Genomic DNA, 18,305 nt, shown 5'->3' on the forward strand with positions numbered 1-18,305 from the left:
TGTGGTTATTTAGTAGTTGTTCTGGAGGGTGAACTAAAATGCACACCTTGTTAAGCCGCCATCTTGACCCGGAAGTCCTAAGTCTTCTTTAATCAGTGGTTTCCTCCTTTTCCTCTTTCTTTTTCTTTCTCTTTCCCTTCCTCCCTCCCTTCCTTCCTTTCTTTCTCTCACATTTATCTTGAACAAAATCAACAAGTCAAAAGTAGCACTTTAAGGGTTGAAGGGTGCCATTTTCTTTTATGCTCATCTTCACCAGATTTTTTTTTAAATCCCTGATAAGCTTTTTCCTTTTTTTTTTTTTTTTGTGGGGGTGGATTTGGGCATCATCAGGGTCCCTCTGGGAATTGTATCTCATCATTGCAAGCATAATTTTAATTTCAGTTGCACATTTAATGCTGCCTGGTTGTTTTTTTAGCCTGTTTGCTTTATCCAAGCATTGAGTTACATAGTGATCTTACATACACCAAAGTGAATTCCAGATGGTATAAACGATTAAATATAAAAAATGAAACCATTAAAAAATGAAAAACATATAAGAAAATATTGAATATATTTTTGAAAAAGGAAGAGGCTACCTAAAAATAACAGATGTTTATGGAAGATATCACAAAGAAATACAGCAATAGAATTGACTAGATACAAAGTTAGAACTTCTGTGTTATCAAGCACAAAATGAAAGAACAAATGACAAACTAGAGGGGTGAATATTTGCCATATATGACAGATAGCACATTAGTAGCCTTAATACATATGACCTGGTCTAGCTTGAAAGTGAGTCCAGAGGGGTTCCACTAATAAGATTACTCCAAATCTTGGTTCTTGACCCCACCTTCTTGATTTATCTGAAGCTTAGTTTATCTCAGGATTTCCTGCCCCATTATTCCCTTTGGGGTAGCGGTGGGAATTCTTACATTTAGTTTCTTTGCTCTGTCCTTTGGTCTCATCATCCCTTTGCTTTATTGACCCCGGGGACTCTCGTGGACACTGCTAACTCACCCAATCACCAACACCCACCCCTGATCCCCCTCTAGCAATTAGGGAAACACCCTCTGCTTCTTATAACTGGTTATTTTCAAAGGGGTTTCCTGCAAAAGAGTTGCTGGACCCCAAAGACACAGTTCTTTTTGTTATATTGCAGACCTTTCTATCCCAGAACTCATTGGCATTCTTGTAATGGAGCACTAACAAATACAATTATAGTTTAAGGCAGTATTATCTACATGCTTTCTAGACTTTCTGATATATTGTAATATAGCCAGAAGCAAATATCTGTAACTGTTGTAACTCACTAAACTGTAACCCAGATGCCTTGTTTCTTTAAATCTGATGCTATGTTTCGAAACTGCATAATCTTTTCCCTGTAACTGGACAGTAATAAGACAACTTGTGACTGGCCCTGCTTGTATCTCCTTCTCTTCTTTTGCGTCCCTGAAGTCTTATACATAATCCCATAAAATTAAGTGCTCTTTCATGTATCCCCCTAAAATCAGGTGCCCTTGCATGTAGCCCCTTTGTTAGTTAACATGAGTCAGCCCAGAATTGAACACCCCAAATTCTTAAGCCATCTAGCTAGACCAAACCAGTTATAATCAGTTCACCTGTCTGACTTGCACAGTAGTCTAAGTATGCAACACTCTGTGCACACTCAGTTATTAGACTATCTCTGTCCTCATCATCTCAACCCACCTTGCTCGTTACGTTAAGCCTGCCTGCCTTTGTTTGAATGCTATAAAATACTGAAAATTTCTCCAGTCCAGGGAGACAGAGTTGAGGCCTGTCCTCCTGTCTCTTTGAGGCTAGCCTTGGTTGAATAAACTTTTTGTCTTCTCAAAATCCTGGTGCCATTTAGTTGACTCTGGTGCACATCAGGTAAGGACTCATTTATGAGCTACAACACTCTTAGGGTGAAGGAGGAAGAGTGGGAGGTCAAGACAGAGGATGATCAGATCCCTGTGTTCCCTAAAACTATGCTGCTTTGATTTCCAGGATCAGCTGCATGCATTATCTCCTGGCTGCAAGCGACAAAAATTGGTGCTGATAGGTAAAGCAGAAAAAGGGTTTATTAAAAGGATACGGGGTAGTTCATAGAACTGTGGGAAAAGTTGGAGGAGTCCTGAGGCTAAACTCCCAAGAAAATCACACAAAGTTATACAGCACAACTAACTGGTCTGATGAGAAAACTGCTTCCTACCACCACCTAGCAACTACATGATGCCTGGAGCTCAGTTTGACGGCAAGCTGCTGCGGATGGCATCAGAAATGCTTGCATCACAAACTCAAGTGTGCAAAGCATATGGGGCTTCCAAAACCACATGGCTCTGCCACCACCATCACCAGCAAAATGAATCCACTGTACAGGGTTTTTCCTTACCTTGCACTTCATCAAAATCTCACTCAAATGCATCAAACTGGAGGAGTGCAGGTCATATGCTTCCTTTTTTTAAGAAAGGGTAGGGATCTGCATACGGGCTGACATAGAAATCACCACTTTTATCTGCTATTTTTCCTTTTATTCTTTCAAATTCCTCTTTATCCTCTTCTAGTGTCTTCTTGATCTCTTTTATGTCATTAGCCACCCCATTTATTTTATTTAGTAGAGTTATATGAACATCTTTGATTAGTTTTCCAAAGTCTCTGTCTCATCCAGTGTTTTAATTTGGTCATTAGGCTGGGCTTTATCTGTCTGCATCTTGATATGCTTAGTGATCTTCTGTTGTCTTCATGGCGTGTAAATATCTTGATTGGTTTACTTTGTAAGTTGATTTTCTTCAGTAGTCTAAAGCTTTGTATTTGCAGGATAGATGTGAGGCAGGATGTGGGGTGGGGGCGGTGCACAACCATACGGTGATGTGTTGCAACACAGGTATAGGCACAGGCTGGGGGTGCTACGCAGGTGTCTTTGAGCATGGGGTGAAGGTCATGGGGTTGTAGAGGTGTGGTGCGGGGCTGTGGGTATGGGGTGCAGCTCAGGCAAGGCTTGGAGCACAGGAGCAGGATTCAGCATGGGGAACACTGCGGTAGATCATTCTTAGTCCAGGTCTGCCCATCCGTGCACTCCTGAGGGCTCCAGGCTTCCATTTAGAAAGGGGTATGTTAGGCTGTTTGCATCAGCTGGACGGTCTCCGATTCTCTGCCTCTCAATTCTTCAGCTTTTCTAAACAGGGCCTCCCTGTGTGGTGTAGAAGACCCTCCCGGGTCACTTATACCCTGGAATTGCCGTCTCAGTCACCTTCCTGTCCCTTCTCTAGCAGTTCCTTGGAACAGGGATGAACTTGACCTATCCTATTCTGCCATCTTCCCAGAACCTGGGTCCAGCCCTTTTGCAGTATTTTGTGCTGTCTGACTCAAAAAGCCTTGTTTGGTTTTTTTTTCCCATCAGCACCAACCCCTCTCTGCCAGGGCAAAAACTTCTAGTACCTTTACCGCTTATTCCAGGTTTCTCTATTCTGGGCGCCTATTTTCAGTAGTCAGAAATTGTTAATTAATTCTGCAAGTGAAGCCTGGTTGAGCTAAGCCCTTGCTGCTGATAAGTCTGTTTCCTTTCCCCTCAGGAACCAGGCTGCTGTGCCCATGGGGGAGGGGTGCCGGCCTCCGCAGCTTGGGAGTCTTACAGTTCTGTGTGGGTCTCAGCTGGTCCAGCTTGTCCAGACCGCTGTATGCTGTGTGTCCAGTTGCTGATGTAGCCCCAGCAGTTGTTCTGTACTGTTCCTAGCTATTTACTAGCTTCTCTGGAGGACGAACTAAATTCCACACCTCGCTAAGCCATCATCTTGCCCCTGTCTCAGAAATCACCATTTTTGTAGGAAAAATGGTTGATATTGGCAATTTTATACAATTCAGCCAAATATATTGTAGGGTAAGGGAAGTAGGAATGTAAAAGACACTTTCTGAATAGATCTGTTATATGTATATATATATATTTATTATTATCATTATTATTATTGTTTTTGCATGGGCAGGCACTGGGAATTGAAGCCGGATCTCTGGCATGACAGGCAAGAACTCTGCCTGCTGAGCCACCATGGCCTGCCTGATCTGTTATATATTTTTGATACTGGAATCATATAAATGTTTTACACTTTCAAAAATTAAGTTTACTTTAAAGAAATAATTCCTAAAATTCTAAAACAAACTGAAAGCATTGATTCTACCTATATATCAAGTTAATCACATAGCTGTATAGAGAAGACAATTATTTTAAGTGATTTTACAATAAAGTATATTTGCTTTACATGCCTAGTGGAATATATCATAAGGGTAGAGAGCTGCAAAGAAATCTAAAGCTTCTGTCAATAGTCACATTGCTAGTAGAAATACTGGTATTAAGATTTTGAAACTATTTTTTGTATAATGTAGGATAAAACAACAAGTAATTCTGCTAATTTTGTTTGGAACCAAGATTTTCTGTGTAAGAGAAATAAAAAATCAAAGGCATTAAGAAGAAATGCTTAATATTAAATTTGAATGAGAAATATCAATATAAGCTCATGCTTTAAAAAAATAATTTTCAAAAATACATATATCCCATTTCTCTGCTTTTCTGGAAGGCTTAAAATTTTTGGAAACATATCAAATGAACAGCCACAAACAGGTCAAGATGGTGGCTTAGCAATGTGCGCTTTTTGGTTCGTCACACAAAACAACTGGAAATAACCAGAAACAGTACAGAACAGCTCCTGGGGCCACATAATTGACCAGACACACAGCGTACCCTAGTCTGAACCAGCTGTACTGGCTGCGAGCCCCCCCAGAACCATGAGTTCCCCAAGCCGTGGCAGCCGGCGCCCCTCGCCCACAAGCTGCTTCCCAGAGGGGAAAGGAAAGAGACTTTACCAGCAGCAGGGGCTGAGCTCAACCAAACGCCAATTGTGGAATTAATTAACAAATTCTGATGATTAAAAATAGGCCCCCAGCTCAGGTGAACCTGGTCAAAGCGGAGGCCGCTCATTTTTGCCCCGGTGCCAAGAGGGCAGGGCTGATGGAAAAAGAAGAAAAAAAAAAAAGGAAACAGAGGTTTTTGTGGTTGTATTTCTACAAAGGCTTGACTGCCTTTGGAGACAGCTGCAGAAGCTGAGAAGCTTGAGAAGCTGCAATCGCCCAAGGCATAGGCAGAAACAAACTCATTTGAGGGCTTGTCTGGAGCCTGCGCCTTCCCCAGGGGAGGGGTGAAGCCCAATTCAGGTGGAATCCCTCCCTCAAGGAATCCGGACACCAGGTCTTGGTAATTTGAAGCCATTAAAACCATCCTACAACCTCTCCTCTGTCTCCACCATGCCCCCATCAGGGAGAGTATGCCCAAGTAAAAGGTACCGCATCATCTTATGCTGGTGGGACCTGCAGGCACACAAACACCACATATTGGGCAGGATAAAAAAAAGCAGAGCCCAGAGACTTCACAGAAAAGTCTTTGAACCTACTGGGTCTCACCCTCAGGGAAAACCGATGCAGGTGACTCTTTCCTCCTGATAGGAGGCCAGTTTGGTCTGGGAAAATCCGGCTGGGGTCTATAATACCTAAGTAGACCCTCCTAAGAGTGGGAGAAAAAAGGCATCATACAAGCAGGAAAAGAAACAAGAAAACAAGAACTGAAAAATTCTCCTCTGTTAAACAAAACCTAAGCTAGAGGTCCAGATAAAGCTGAACTGAATGTCAGAGAACAGATAGACAACAAATTCATCCAGCAAGAAAACCCTAGGTAAAAGAAGTGCAAGCAATCTCCAGAATAAACTAAATAAGGTAATTAAATGCCTAGACGCCAGCAAAAAAAACAAATCACACCAGGAAAATTGAAGATATGGCCCAGTCGAAGGAACAAACCAACAATTCAAATGAGATACAGGAGCTGAAACAATTCAGAATATATGAACAGACATGGAAAACCTCATCAATTGAGGGAGGTTATAAAGAAAGTAAGGAATTGACAAAAAGAAAAAATAGAAAGTCTGAGAAAACAAATCACAGAACTTATGGGACTGAAAGTCACAGTAGAAGAGATAAAAAAAAAAACAATGGAAACCTACAATGGCAGATTTTGAGAGGCAGAGCATAGGATTAGTGAACTGGAGAACAGAACATCTGAAATCCGACAAGAAAAAGAAAATACAGGGGAAAAAATGGAACAATATGAAGCACATGAACATACAGGTTGTGGGTGTCCCAGAAGGAAAAGTGAAGGGAAAAGGAGTAGAAAAACTAATGGAGGAAATTATCACTGAAAATTTCCAAATCTTATGGAAGACTTAAAATTACAGATCCAAGAAGTACAGTGTACCACAAAGAGAATAGATCCAAACAGATGTACTCCAAGACATTTAATAATCTACATTCTGAGTTTCTCCTTTTTCATAGCAACATATTCTTACTTTGTGAATGTACCATCTTCTGTGAGGATCCTAATTAGATGGGTTTCCTTGAGTTCTCTTTGCTTCTCCGGGATCATTTTCTGTTAGTTTATCTTATTCTTCAAGTTTTACTTAAATGTCTGGTCATCTTTGAAAATTTATGCACATTTGGGAGTGAGAGTTGAATCAGCCTTATTACTGACACTCACGATAACGTGCTACCACCACCTCTATTCATTTCCAAAAGCTTACAACCAAACTAAATAGAAATTCTGCAAAAACTAAGTATCAGCTTCCCATTCTCTGCCCTCATTCTATCTCCTGGTACCCTGTATTCTAGATTTTAACTCTACGAGTTTGCTTATCACAATCTGATCATATTAGTGAGATCGTATAATATTTGTCCCTTTGTGTCTGACTTATCACACTTTTCATTTTTACTAGCACCTGAGATAGCACCTCAGCAAGTCCAATAGAGCACAGAGCAGTTTGCAATCGTCTTTTGCTTCCAAAAAAAAAAAAGTGCTAATCATGCTTTATGTTTTTGCTGATTCACTGGGGAATAATTTTTGGTCTTGTAAAAAGATTGCAGGAGTTAGACAGAACTTGGAATAAATTAACAAGCATGTTGATTCTGAACAGATGGCCTCTCATCCCACCTCTCCCAGCACTTCCTTCACATCTGCCCTATTTGAATAAAGGTGCTGGATTAAAGAATAAGAAATGTTTTTGTTGCTGTTGTTTTTTAAGATAAAGGATTACAACAATCAGGGATGGCAAACACCGTCAAGTGTGTAACCACTCTCCTCTGCAGAACCCAGGGCCAGCAGATGTCACTGATTGTTCACAGCTTTTTATCCCACTGGTTCAGCTTCTTGCCACACTATTCTAGGTAGTACCATATTGATGGCATTTGTTTGTCATTCTTATTCAAAAAGTCTCCAGGATGGAAGCTAAAAATTAAAATTATGCCTAAGAGTCACCCCCAGCAAACCTCTGTTGCTCAGAGGTGGTCTTTCTCTCGAAGCCAACTCGGCAGGTGAACTCACTGCCCTCCCCCGCTATGTGGGACCTGATTCCCAGGGGTGTAAATATCACTGGCAATGTGGGACAGAAATCCCGGGATGAGCTGAGACCCAGCAGCACGAGATTAAGAAAGTCTTCTTGACCTAAAGGTGGAAGAGAGAAACGATATAAAATAAAGTCTCAGTGGCTAGAGATTTCAAACAGATTTGAGAGGTTATCTTGGAGGTTATTCTTACACATTATTAGATATCCCTTTTTAGTTTATGGTGTATTGAAATGGCTAGAGGGGAAGTACCTGAAACTGTTGAACTGTGTTTCAGTAACCTTGATTTTTGAAGCTTTAACTATATAGATTTTACAACATGACTGTGGGCATGAAAACCTTGTGTCTGATGCTCCTTTTATCCAGGATATGGACAGATGAATAAAAAAATATGGTTAAAAATAAATAAATAATGGGGGGGATAAGGGGTAAGATAAACTGGGTAGATTGAAATACTAGTGGTCAATGAGAGGGAGGGGTAAGGGAATGGAATGTATGAGCTTTTATTTCTTTTTCTGGAGTGATGCAAATGTTCTAAAACTGATCATAGTGATGAATACACAACTATGTGATGATCTTGTGAGCCATACACCATGTATGGATGATATGTGTGTGAAGATTTGTCGATAAAATTTTTTTTTAAAAAAAAGGATAAAAATAAATAAATAATGGGGGAGATAAAGGGTAAAAATTGAGTAGATTGAAATACTGTAGGTCAATGAGAGGGAGGGGTAAGGGGTAGGGATGTATGAATTCTTGTTTTCTTTTTATTTATTTTTCTGGAGTGATGCAAATGTTCTAAAAATGATCATGATGACGAATGCACAACTATGTGATGACATTGTAAGCCACTGAGTGTAAATATGGTTGGACAGTATGTATGTGGATATTTCTCAATAAAAATATTTTTTAGAAAACATCTCCAGGGTAGTTCATAGAGTGAAGGATATGCCTATCTGTTTTCTTCATTTCTACAGTAGAACAAACAAGATAAAAATACCATGAAAAAAAATATATATATACACACACACATCTTGAATTATACCTTGAAAATACTGTGAATGTAAGGAATTTAGATTAAATTGGATTTAAGGAAAATAATAACCCTCATTGAGGATTGCTGAAATCTGAAATGATCACTTTGAAAGATTAAGATATTTTTTCTTAAAAGACCTATTAAAAATGGGTAGATTCTTATTGTCTGGAATGATCTAAAAATAATGAGGTTGACAACCACCTTCTGGCCTGCCCAGTGTCCCTTTCCTCTCCTCATGATAAAATAGTCTTTCCTCTGGGGAACGTCTGTTTTAGGGATGCCCCTTCTCTTCTATAGCCAACTGCCAGACCTAGCCTGTCAAATTACCCCATTTCCTTGACCACCAAAGTTAATACAAAGATAGGCACTAAACTCTAGCTGGGCACATTAAAATTAGCCCCAGAATCTTTCAGGCAGACCTTTTGAGGAAAAGCTGTCTTTCCACTGAGTTTGCTAAAGTGGCTGGCTATGAGGCTAGGGTAGGCTGGTTGCTATACTGCCCTCTATGTGGAGAGCCAACCAATCAGAAAGTAGAATTGAGATGCTGGAAAAAAAATAGTCCTCCTTAAATCATTTGAACCCTTTGTCCTAACTGTGCCTGAAGCAGTATTCACCCCTGGATTAAATGTGAGTAACAATAAATTGCCTATTTTTTTCTTAAGTTACTTTGAATTGAATTAGTATCCCTTCCAGGCAAACTCTTGCTTAGAGCAGCAGGTGGGATACTTCTTTTGTTCAATTAACATTTATTGAGCTGTGCCAGTCATTGGCCCACTCTGGAGATACAAAAAAGACAATTCTTGTTCTGGAGTGCTCACAGTTAAAAAGACAGCATCAATATCATAATAATATAATAGTTGGTAATTTAAGGCTTAATATATACCAAGCATTATTCTAAACATACATTAGTTTATTTAATGCTTACAGCAACTCTATGGCATAGGTTCCATTATATTTTCTGCTTTAGAAATAGGGCAAATGAGGCATAGAGAGGTTATGTAAATTGCTCAAGGCAATTGATCAATAGAAAAGCTGGGATTTAAATTCAAGTAGTCTGGCTTTTAGTCACCAACATTCTACAGCTTCAGTGCACCTAAGGGTGCATGTTGGTAACACTGAGGAATAATAATAATAATGCTGAGCATCCATTGAAGGTACCCTATGTGTCCAGCTCTGTGCAAGGTACATTTCTGCCTTAGCATATTAAATTTTTGCTGGAGCCCTGTGCAGCAGAGATCATTCGTTGTAAGGAAGCTGAGGTTCAGGAAGGTTAAGTGACATGCCACTCAAAGTCTCTGCTCTCTCTACCATGTTTCTCTGAAAGGTCTTCCCATCCAGCCTTTCCAGCAGAGATGCTGAGGTCGTGTCTAGCATGTCTAGGATGCTGATGACTGACTGCCAGTGCTAGGAAATGTTTGAGTTAATGCTAGGAATCCTTTTTTTCCTTTTCAATGTTTTTAAATTGAGATATAATCAATGGTTCATAGCATCATCATATAGCTGTGTATTCATCATTACAATAAATTTTTTTTGTTTTTTACAATCAATTTTTGAACATTTTCATTACTCCAAAAACAATAAAAATAAAAAGTAAAAAAGAACACCCAAAACATTCCATAAACCTCATGCCCCCTATTGTTTATTTATTTATTTTTGTCTTTTTTTCTTACTTATCTGTCTGTCCAATGGATAAAGGGAGGGCCAATCACAAGGTTTTCATGCTCATAAGTTCATACCTTAAAAGCTCTATAGTTATTCAATCATCTTCAAGAAATCAAGGCAACATTCTTATGCATTACATAGATATCCCTTTTTAATTTTTGGTGTATTGGAATAGCTGGAGGGAAATACCTGGAACTGTTGAACTGTATTCCAGAAGACTTGATCCTTGGAGACAATATGTAACTATATGTAACTATATAACTATGGTTGTGAAAACCATGTGGCTGACGCTCCCTTTATCCAGGGTATGGACAGATGAGTAAAAAATGACAAAGAATAAATAAATAATGGGGTGGGGCACAAGGAGTAAACAAATTGGGTAGATTGCAATACTAGTGGTCAATGAGAGAGAGAGATAAGGGGTAGGGGATATATGGGTTTTTCCATTTTCTTTTTGTTTATTTTTCTAGAGTGATGCAGGTGTTCTGAAAATGATCATAGTGATGAATGCTCAACTATGTAATGATATTGTGAGCCATTGATTACAATACAGTTTTGGATAGATCATATGGTGTGTGAAGATATCTCAATAAAATATATATTTTTTAAAGTCGAAGAGGGAGACAGAAGAGAAGGCCAGAGTATGTAATGTGAGAATGACTCAACCTGCCTTTGCTGGCTTTGAAAATGAAAGAAGGGGGCCACAAGCCAAGGAATGTGGGTAGCTTCCAGAAGTTGGAAAGGGCAAGGAAACAGATTCTGCCTTAGAGCCTCCAGAAAGGAAAGAACTTAGCCCTACCAACATCTTGATTTTAGCCCAGTGAGACCCTGAACTATAGACTTCTGAACTATAGAACTGTAAAATAATAAATTTGTGATTTTTTAAAAAAACAAACAAAAAGAGTCAAGGCTATTGGATTACAGTTTGACAATTTCAGGTGTTTCCCTCTAGCTACTCCAATACATCAAAAACTGAAAAGGGATACCTATATACTGCATCAGAATAACCTCCAGAAAGACCTCTAGACTCTATTGGAAATCTCTCAGCCACTGAAACTTTATTTTGTTTCATTTATCTTCCCCCTTTTGGTCAAGAAGACTTTCCATTCCCATGAAGGCAGGGCCAGGCTCGTCCCCAGGAGTCCTGTCCCACATTGCCAGGGAGATTTACACCCCTGGGAGTCATGTCTTATAGTGGGGAGGGCAGTGAATCCATCTGCGGAATTGACTTAGAGAGAGAGGCCACATCTGAGCAACAAAAGAGGTTCTCTGGGAGTGACTCATAGGGATAAACATAAGTAGGCTTAGCTTCTCCTTTGCAGAAATAATTATCATGGGGGAATCCCCAAGATCGAGGGCCTGTCCCATCAAATTGGCAGTCCCCAGTGCTTGCAAGAATATCAGGTCTTCTGCAGGTGGGGAAGTTTAATATTACTTTTTTCCCCAGTCCCTCAAAGGGTCTTTGCAAATACTTTTTAATCTTCTTCCCAGCTTACTCTGGAATGTATCAGGGTCTCATAACAACCTGCACAAACCAACAAGTCTCATTCACTATTCATGGTTCCATGAAGTTATGGTGTTCGAATAAGCTGACCATACAAGTTAAATTAGATAGTATGCTACTGAAAATATGCATTTTGCAACAAATAAATATTCCTTCTCTTGGTCTCACACAGAAGCTGAAGTTTTATAATACACTCATATCATCTTTTTACCCTTTAGTCTGATTTACCTTAATCCTACTCAGTTCAACTTCATTCATGTCTCTAATTGAAGTCCGATAACTTTTTCAGTGATTTTAACAGTTGCTATGAGGGATAATGTTGACTTTCATAGCTACAGAGCTCTAGCTTTTGGTGTCACACAAATACCTAAAGTTCCATGAAACGACCAGGTTATACACAAAGAGCAGGGCATCTCAGAATTCAGAAACAACAGCTACAACTCAAGAATAGATGTGATTGCTATAAGAGCTTACAATCTAGGAAACTTTACAATGGAACCTTCACCAAATATGCTCTTGAATTCAATTCTCAAGAGTTTGCACATTATAGTTAGTCCATATTAGTGAGATATTATAATAATCATCTTTTCATTTCTGGCTTATTTCTTTCAACTTACTGTCTTCAAATTTCATTCACCTAGTTGCGTGCCTTGGGAGTTCTTGAACATCGAATGGTATGGCATGTTTGCTTTCAGCAGTGCTCTCGGATTTTGTGTACAACTTGATGCTCTTGAGAATATATCTGCTGCATTGGAAAGATAAAGAAATTTTTTGTAAGTCTCCCTTTGGGAGTGTGATAGTTAGATTCAGTTGTCAACTTGACCAGGTGAAGGCACCTAGTTCTGTTGCTGTGGACATGAGCCAGTGGTCTGTGAACCTCATCTGTTGCTCATTACATCTGCAGTCAGCTAGGAGGTGTGCCTGCTGCAATGAATGATGTCTGACTTAATTGGCTGGTGCTTAAATGAGAGAGTGCAATGTAGCACAACCCAAGCAGCTCAGCATACCTCATCTCAGCACTTTCAGCTCAGCCCAGGCCTTTGGAGATGCAGAAAGAAATCACCTAGGGGGAAAGTTGTTGGAACCCAGGGGCCTGGAGAGAAGGCCAGCAGAGATCACCCTGTGCCTTCCCATGTAAGAAAAAACCTCACTAGAAAGTTAGCTGCCTTTCCTCTGAAGAACTAACAAAATAAATGCCCTTTTATTAAAAGCCAATCCATCTCTGGTGTGTTGCATTCTGCCAGCTAGCAAACTAGAACAGGGCGTTTGAAAAGGATGTTATGTATCCATTTTTATGGTGGCCATTTAAATGTTGAAGGAGGAGAATCTTGCTTTGTTCTGCTCTCTGTCTTCAGGCCAGATCTGTGAATTAGAAGTCGCTTGGATAAGTAAGGTACAAGTCAGTTATCCAGAGTTGCATGCTTAGGAAAGACTTGATAAAAGTAAGATTCTTAAATAAAAAGCTTTTGAATTAAGTGTGAGCAATTTCATGCCTTTTCCTACCTCTGTACCTGTTCCTGTTGCCTCCAATTAAAACAACTTTTCTCAAATTTTCCACCTTCAATCCATCCTCCAGGATCCAACTCAATTGTGACCTTCTCTGGGAAGCCTTCTCTGATAGTTTGAGTTTTACCAGTTCTGCTACATATTAGTGGCAAATTTCTCAATCTCTGTGAATCTTAGGCTTGTCTTTCTGAAATGGAGATGACAATATGTAACTTGCAAGATTGTTGTGAGGATCAACTGAGAAGATGCTTATAAGGTTATCTGGCCCATAGTAGGTGGTAGGTACCCAACAAACAGCTGTAATTATGGAGTACTTGGGGCTATTGAAAGAGATGAATTGGGACAATCCTTGCCCCCAAAACCACAGGCTGTTTTGGCTCCACCTGCCCCCTAGTGAGATGAAGCAAATTTTTACAAATAGAAATGGAAAATTTTCTAGATGTTTTTAGGCGCTGACACCATTATGCTACCCAAGTCCTCAGCATTTGAAAGACTCATCATAAAGGTGCAGAGGACATCAGCACAGGTCCTTTGCAGAGAATACTTTCTTATTCTCACAAAATACTTTGTTCTAGATTGCTTAAAGGGCAGAAAATAAGAATGACTTCAAGAGGAATGGGTTCCAATTTATGGAGGACACATGGAGGAGGCTCTGGAATCTCTCCAAGTCGGATAAGAAGCAGATGAGGTAAAGTTTCAAGTGTTCAACATAGTACTTGGCACATAGTAGGTACTTAATAAATGATAGTTTCCCAATGCTAAGTAAGAATGTAAGGGACACACATCTAATCTATGAGCTCAGGAATTGCAAGCAGGCCTTTCTGCAAATGCTTTCTTTGTGCCACTTTCACAAAGACTCTGGTCTGCACAGTCTATTGATATGACCCTGCACTTAGCTGTAGAGTAGAAGAGATTAATAATCAAACTTTTATTTCATCATTTACTGCAGGGTTATCTTTAGCATGATAATCAGTCTCTGGGAACCTCAGTTGCTTTAACTATAACATGCAAATACCAATGCCTACCTTGCAAGAATGGCAAAAGGCATAGAAATAATGAAAAACATTTAAGACAGTGCCACACAAACAGGCGTACAATGAATTGTGGCTAGTAATGCTACAATAGATGCCTTGATATGTGAACAAGAAGTTGGTCTATTAATTGAAATTTTTGGTTAGAGCAGGGAGTTAAAAAAAAAAAAAAAAAGATACGACTTTCCCCTCACCACTCCATATCACTATCACTGAGATCATCAAATCCTTTTAATTTTATCTCTCAGGTTAACTTACCCTCCCCATCCTGACCTATACTGGAAGACATGAGTCATCCACTAACATAGGCCAGAACTACTGCTCCAGACAGAAAGTTTTGTCTGCAAAGCTGCAGGTTTTCCACTCACAGACCAGATAAATGACCACTGGCTGGGGTGGGAAGAGAAGAGAGTGAGGGTGGTGTCCATCATGGACCACAGAAGAGGAAGCTGTGGAGAAGTGGGTTGGAGGGAGAAAGAACCATGAAGGAGAAGGTGCTTCAGTGACCAGCTGTCCATCACGCTGTCTGGGATGGACCACCAGCTACCTGCAGAATTGAGTCGCCCCCTGAGTGTCTGATTCGGGTGAGCTCTTCTGCCCTGGAGGCCTTTCCCAGCTTTCTTTTGCAAACTAACCCTTTTCATGTTAGCAACACAGGTTCTTGTGGGCCTTAGAGCATAGACTGAGGGGACATGCTGCCCAGAGGTGTTATGGTGCCATGAAAGGAAATCCTATTTTAATCCCCTTGTCAAAGTGAGACTGGACAGAACCAGTGTTCTTGCCTCCAAATTGGAATGGTGATGGAATACCCCACCTTATCATACATATTATAAGCTGCAGACTCTAAGGATTTGGGGCTCTGTGTCTCTGTTCTAAACTAAAGCCTACCCCCATTCTGACTTGGGACTATATAGTTAATGCTAAATCACCTGCCAAAGATGGTGCTCATATTTTAATCAAATGCTCACTTCTGATTTAGTTGTTCTTGCAGTTTAAAATTAGACCTTCTTGTCAGAAAAAAAAAAAAATCAAAAGCAGCTGTGTTTCAGTGCTGTTCAGATCTGTGACTGACCCAGTTTTTAAAAATTGGAAAATGTAGCATTGCTATTTGTCACGTCTTTGCGCCTTGCTCACACTCTCATAAGGTGAGCATTGAGAAGTGTTTTCTGGGCTGCGAGCATGTGGCAGAGGAAGGGTCATGTGGCTGAGGGCATTGGACAACCCTCAGGCAAAACTCTAGAGACACAGCTTTTTCTGGGATTTACTTTCACTCCCCGATGAAGGAAAGCTGCCCAAATCGACCCTTCCGCAGGATAACCTTCAAAAGAGGTGGGTTTTAAAGACAAAGAGTTGTGGAGGTTGTTTACGCCTGCAGTCTCACGATACAAGTAGCTAAAACCTTAATAGTTAATCTTCCCACTGTTGCTAGTCTGGGCTCGCTGCCCAATGCACATAACAGCCAGTCTATGCAACAGGGTTTCAAAGGGAGAAAAAACATTTATTGCAAAGCTTGATGCAAAGAAAACAGGAGGCTTACAGGCCTCAGATTTGTCTCTCTGAACTGGAGAGCTTCTAAGAGTTTTATAGCATCTTGGCAAAGGGGGGTTTATGATACGGAGCACACTGGTTTGAGACAATGAAGTTAAAGATAGTCTAATCATAGTGCACACACAGACAGCTTACATACATGGTTATAGGATTACGTAAGGAGAATGGCGTCTTAATATGATTATGGTCATGATTTTTAAGGTTACATTGAAATATAGGTTACTATAAGTTAAAGTTTTGTGCTACTGTGCATGTCAGGTGGGCAAATTCTGATTAGAACTGGCCCTGTCTAGCGCGATAAGGTAGGAATTGTGGTGGGTTGGCTCAGGTTTCTTTATTAATAAACGTTAAGGGGGCTGTTAAAAGAATCACAATATTTTTAAGTTACAAAATAAGTATAGGGTGACTAGATTATTATGAGGCTATTCAATTACAGTTACAAAGCAAAGCATCAAGGCATCTGGCTTACAGGTCAGTGAGTTAGAACAGTTACAAGTATTTGCCTTTTGGCTACATTACAATATATCAGAAGGTTAATAAACATCTACGTAAACTCCAGTAACTATAATTATATTTGTTCATTCTTGGTTATACTATCCCTCTGTGCATAGGGTCTGGCTGCAAGGATGTTGGTCCTCAGGCAAGAAATGAAGGTCGTTCATTCTAAAGAAATGGAATGAATTAGGTCTATCCTCTGTATCTGGTTCTTAGGATTTCCAACTGTTTTGGTTTGCTAATGCTCCAGAATGCAATATACTAGAAATTTATTAGGTTACAAATTTACAGTTCTAAGGCCATGAAAATGTCCAAGTTAAGCATCAACAAGAGAATACCTTTGCTCAAGAAAGGCCGTTCACGTCCAGGGTTCCTCTGTCACATGGGAAGGCTGTCCTTCTCTCTTGGCTTCTGATTTCAAATGGCATTCTCAGCTTCTAGTGTCTCTGGGGCATTTCCAAAAGTCTGTATTCTCTCCAGAATGTCTCTCTTAAAGGATCTAGTAAGATGATGAGCACCCACCTTGAATGTGCAGGGTCACATCTCCATGGAAACAACCTAATCAAAAGGTCCCAACCAACAATAGCTCTGGCCCCACAAGATTGCTTTAAAAAACATGGCTTTCCTGGGGTGCATAACAGTTTTTGTTTGTTTGTTTGTTTAACTTTTTAAATTGTATAATATAACATATATACAAAGCAAAGATAGAAAAAAGCAGTACTTTTCCTGGAACTCTTCAACAAGTAGTTACAGGACAGATCCCAAGTTTGTCATGGGCTACCATACCATCGTCTCAGATCTTTCTTTCTAGCTACTCCAGAATATAGGAGGCTAGAAGGAATAAATATTTTTTTGTCATCACTTTTTCTTCTTTTTTTGTGAAAAATAACATACATATAAAAAGGTAATAAATTTCAAAGCATAGAACAATTAGTTGTGGACCAGATTTCAGAGTTTGGCACAATTTTAGGTTCTTACTTCTAGCTGCTTTAAGATACTGATAGTTCTAAAAGAAATATCATTTTAATAATTCAGCAATCATATTCATTTGTTAAACCCTACCTTCTCTGTATAACTCCATCATCACCTTTGATCTTTCCATCCCTCTCTTTAGGGGTGTCTGGGCTATGGCCATTCTAACTTTTTCATGTTGGAAAGGTCTGTCACTAATATGGAGTAGGGAGATGGAACTAGCTGATGTTCTGGAGAGGCTGGGCCTTCTAGGTTTCAGGATTTATCTTGTCCAGGGACCCTTCTAGAGGTTTTAGGTTTCTAGAAAGTTACTCTAGTGCATGGAACCTTTGTAGAATCTTATATATTGCCCTGGGTGTTCTTTAGTATTGCTTGGAATGGTTTTGGTTGGGATTTGGCAAGTTATGATAGGTAGCAAGGTCTAACTGAAGCTTGTGTAAGAGCAGCATCCAGAGTAGCCTCTTAACACCCTTTGAGTGACCCCCAGAGTAGCCTCTCGACCCTATTTGAACTCTCTCAGCCACAGACACTTTGTTAGTTGTACTTCTTTCCCCCTTTTGGGTCCATAAACAGCTTTAAACCAGCACATTTACTATAAAATAAGATTTTGTAGCACAACTCCCATCCACCCACTCCCTTGCCCTCCCAAACAGAAGTCAGAGTCAGCTTTTTTCAACTCTCACTCCCAAATGTGCATAAATTTTCAAAGATGACCAGACATTTAAGTAAAACCTGAAGAATAAGATAAACTAACAGAAAATGATCCCGGAGAAGCAAAGAGAACTCAAGGAAACCATCTAATTAGGATCCTCACAGAAGATGGTACATTCACAAAGGAAGAATATGTTGCTATGAAAAAGGAGAAACTCAGAATGTAGAATAAATGTTTTCCCAAAGTTGACAACAATCCTAAATATATATATGACATTACCAATAATGATTTGTGAAGTGAAAATAATTTTTCTTAACTGTAAATTATAAGGAATAAATTTTGATCAACCATAGAGAAAAGACTGAATTATCTTCCTGTTCTCTCTACAGATAATGATATTACAAAATCATTGTCATAGGAAAAGGTTATGAAAAATAATAAACAGAATCCTCACCTGGCATGATGGAGACCTAGGTTCGATTCCCGGTG

At 39.7% G+C, this 18,305-nt stretch overlaps 1 protein-coding gene across 3 annotated transcripts in view; it reads left to right on the forward strand.

Annotated features, from left to right (window-relative positions):
* PAK1 (p21 (RAC1) activated kinase 1) overlaps positions 1 to 18,305 on the forward strand; it is a 287,689-nt gene that overhangs the window by 21,108 nt on the left and 248,276 nt on the right. For all 3 annotated transcript variants that reach the window (XM_077113489.1, XM_077113485.1, XM_077113488.1), the window contains one exon: positions 13,694 to 13,806. The gene's annotated coding sequence lies outside the window, so the exon portion shown is untranslated. The remainder of the gene's footprint in view (positions 1 to 13,693; positions 13,807 to 18,305) is intronic.

Source organism: Tamandua tetradactyla, chromosome 8 (assembly GCF_023851605.1).
Source record: "Tamandua tetradactyla isolate mTamTet1 chromosome 8, mTamTet1.pri, whole genome shotgun sequence".
Classification (NCBI taxonomy): domain Eukaryota; kingdom Metazoa; phylum Chordata; class Mammalia; order Pilosa; family Myrmecophagidae; genus Tamandua; species Tamandua tetradactyla.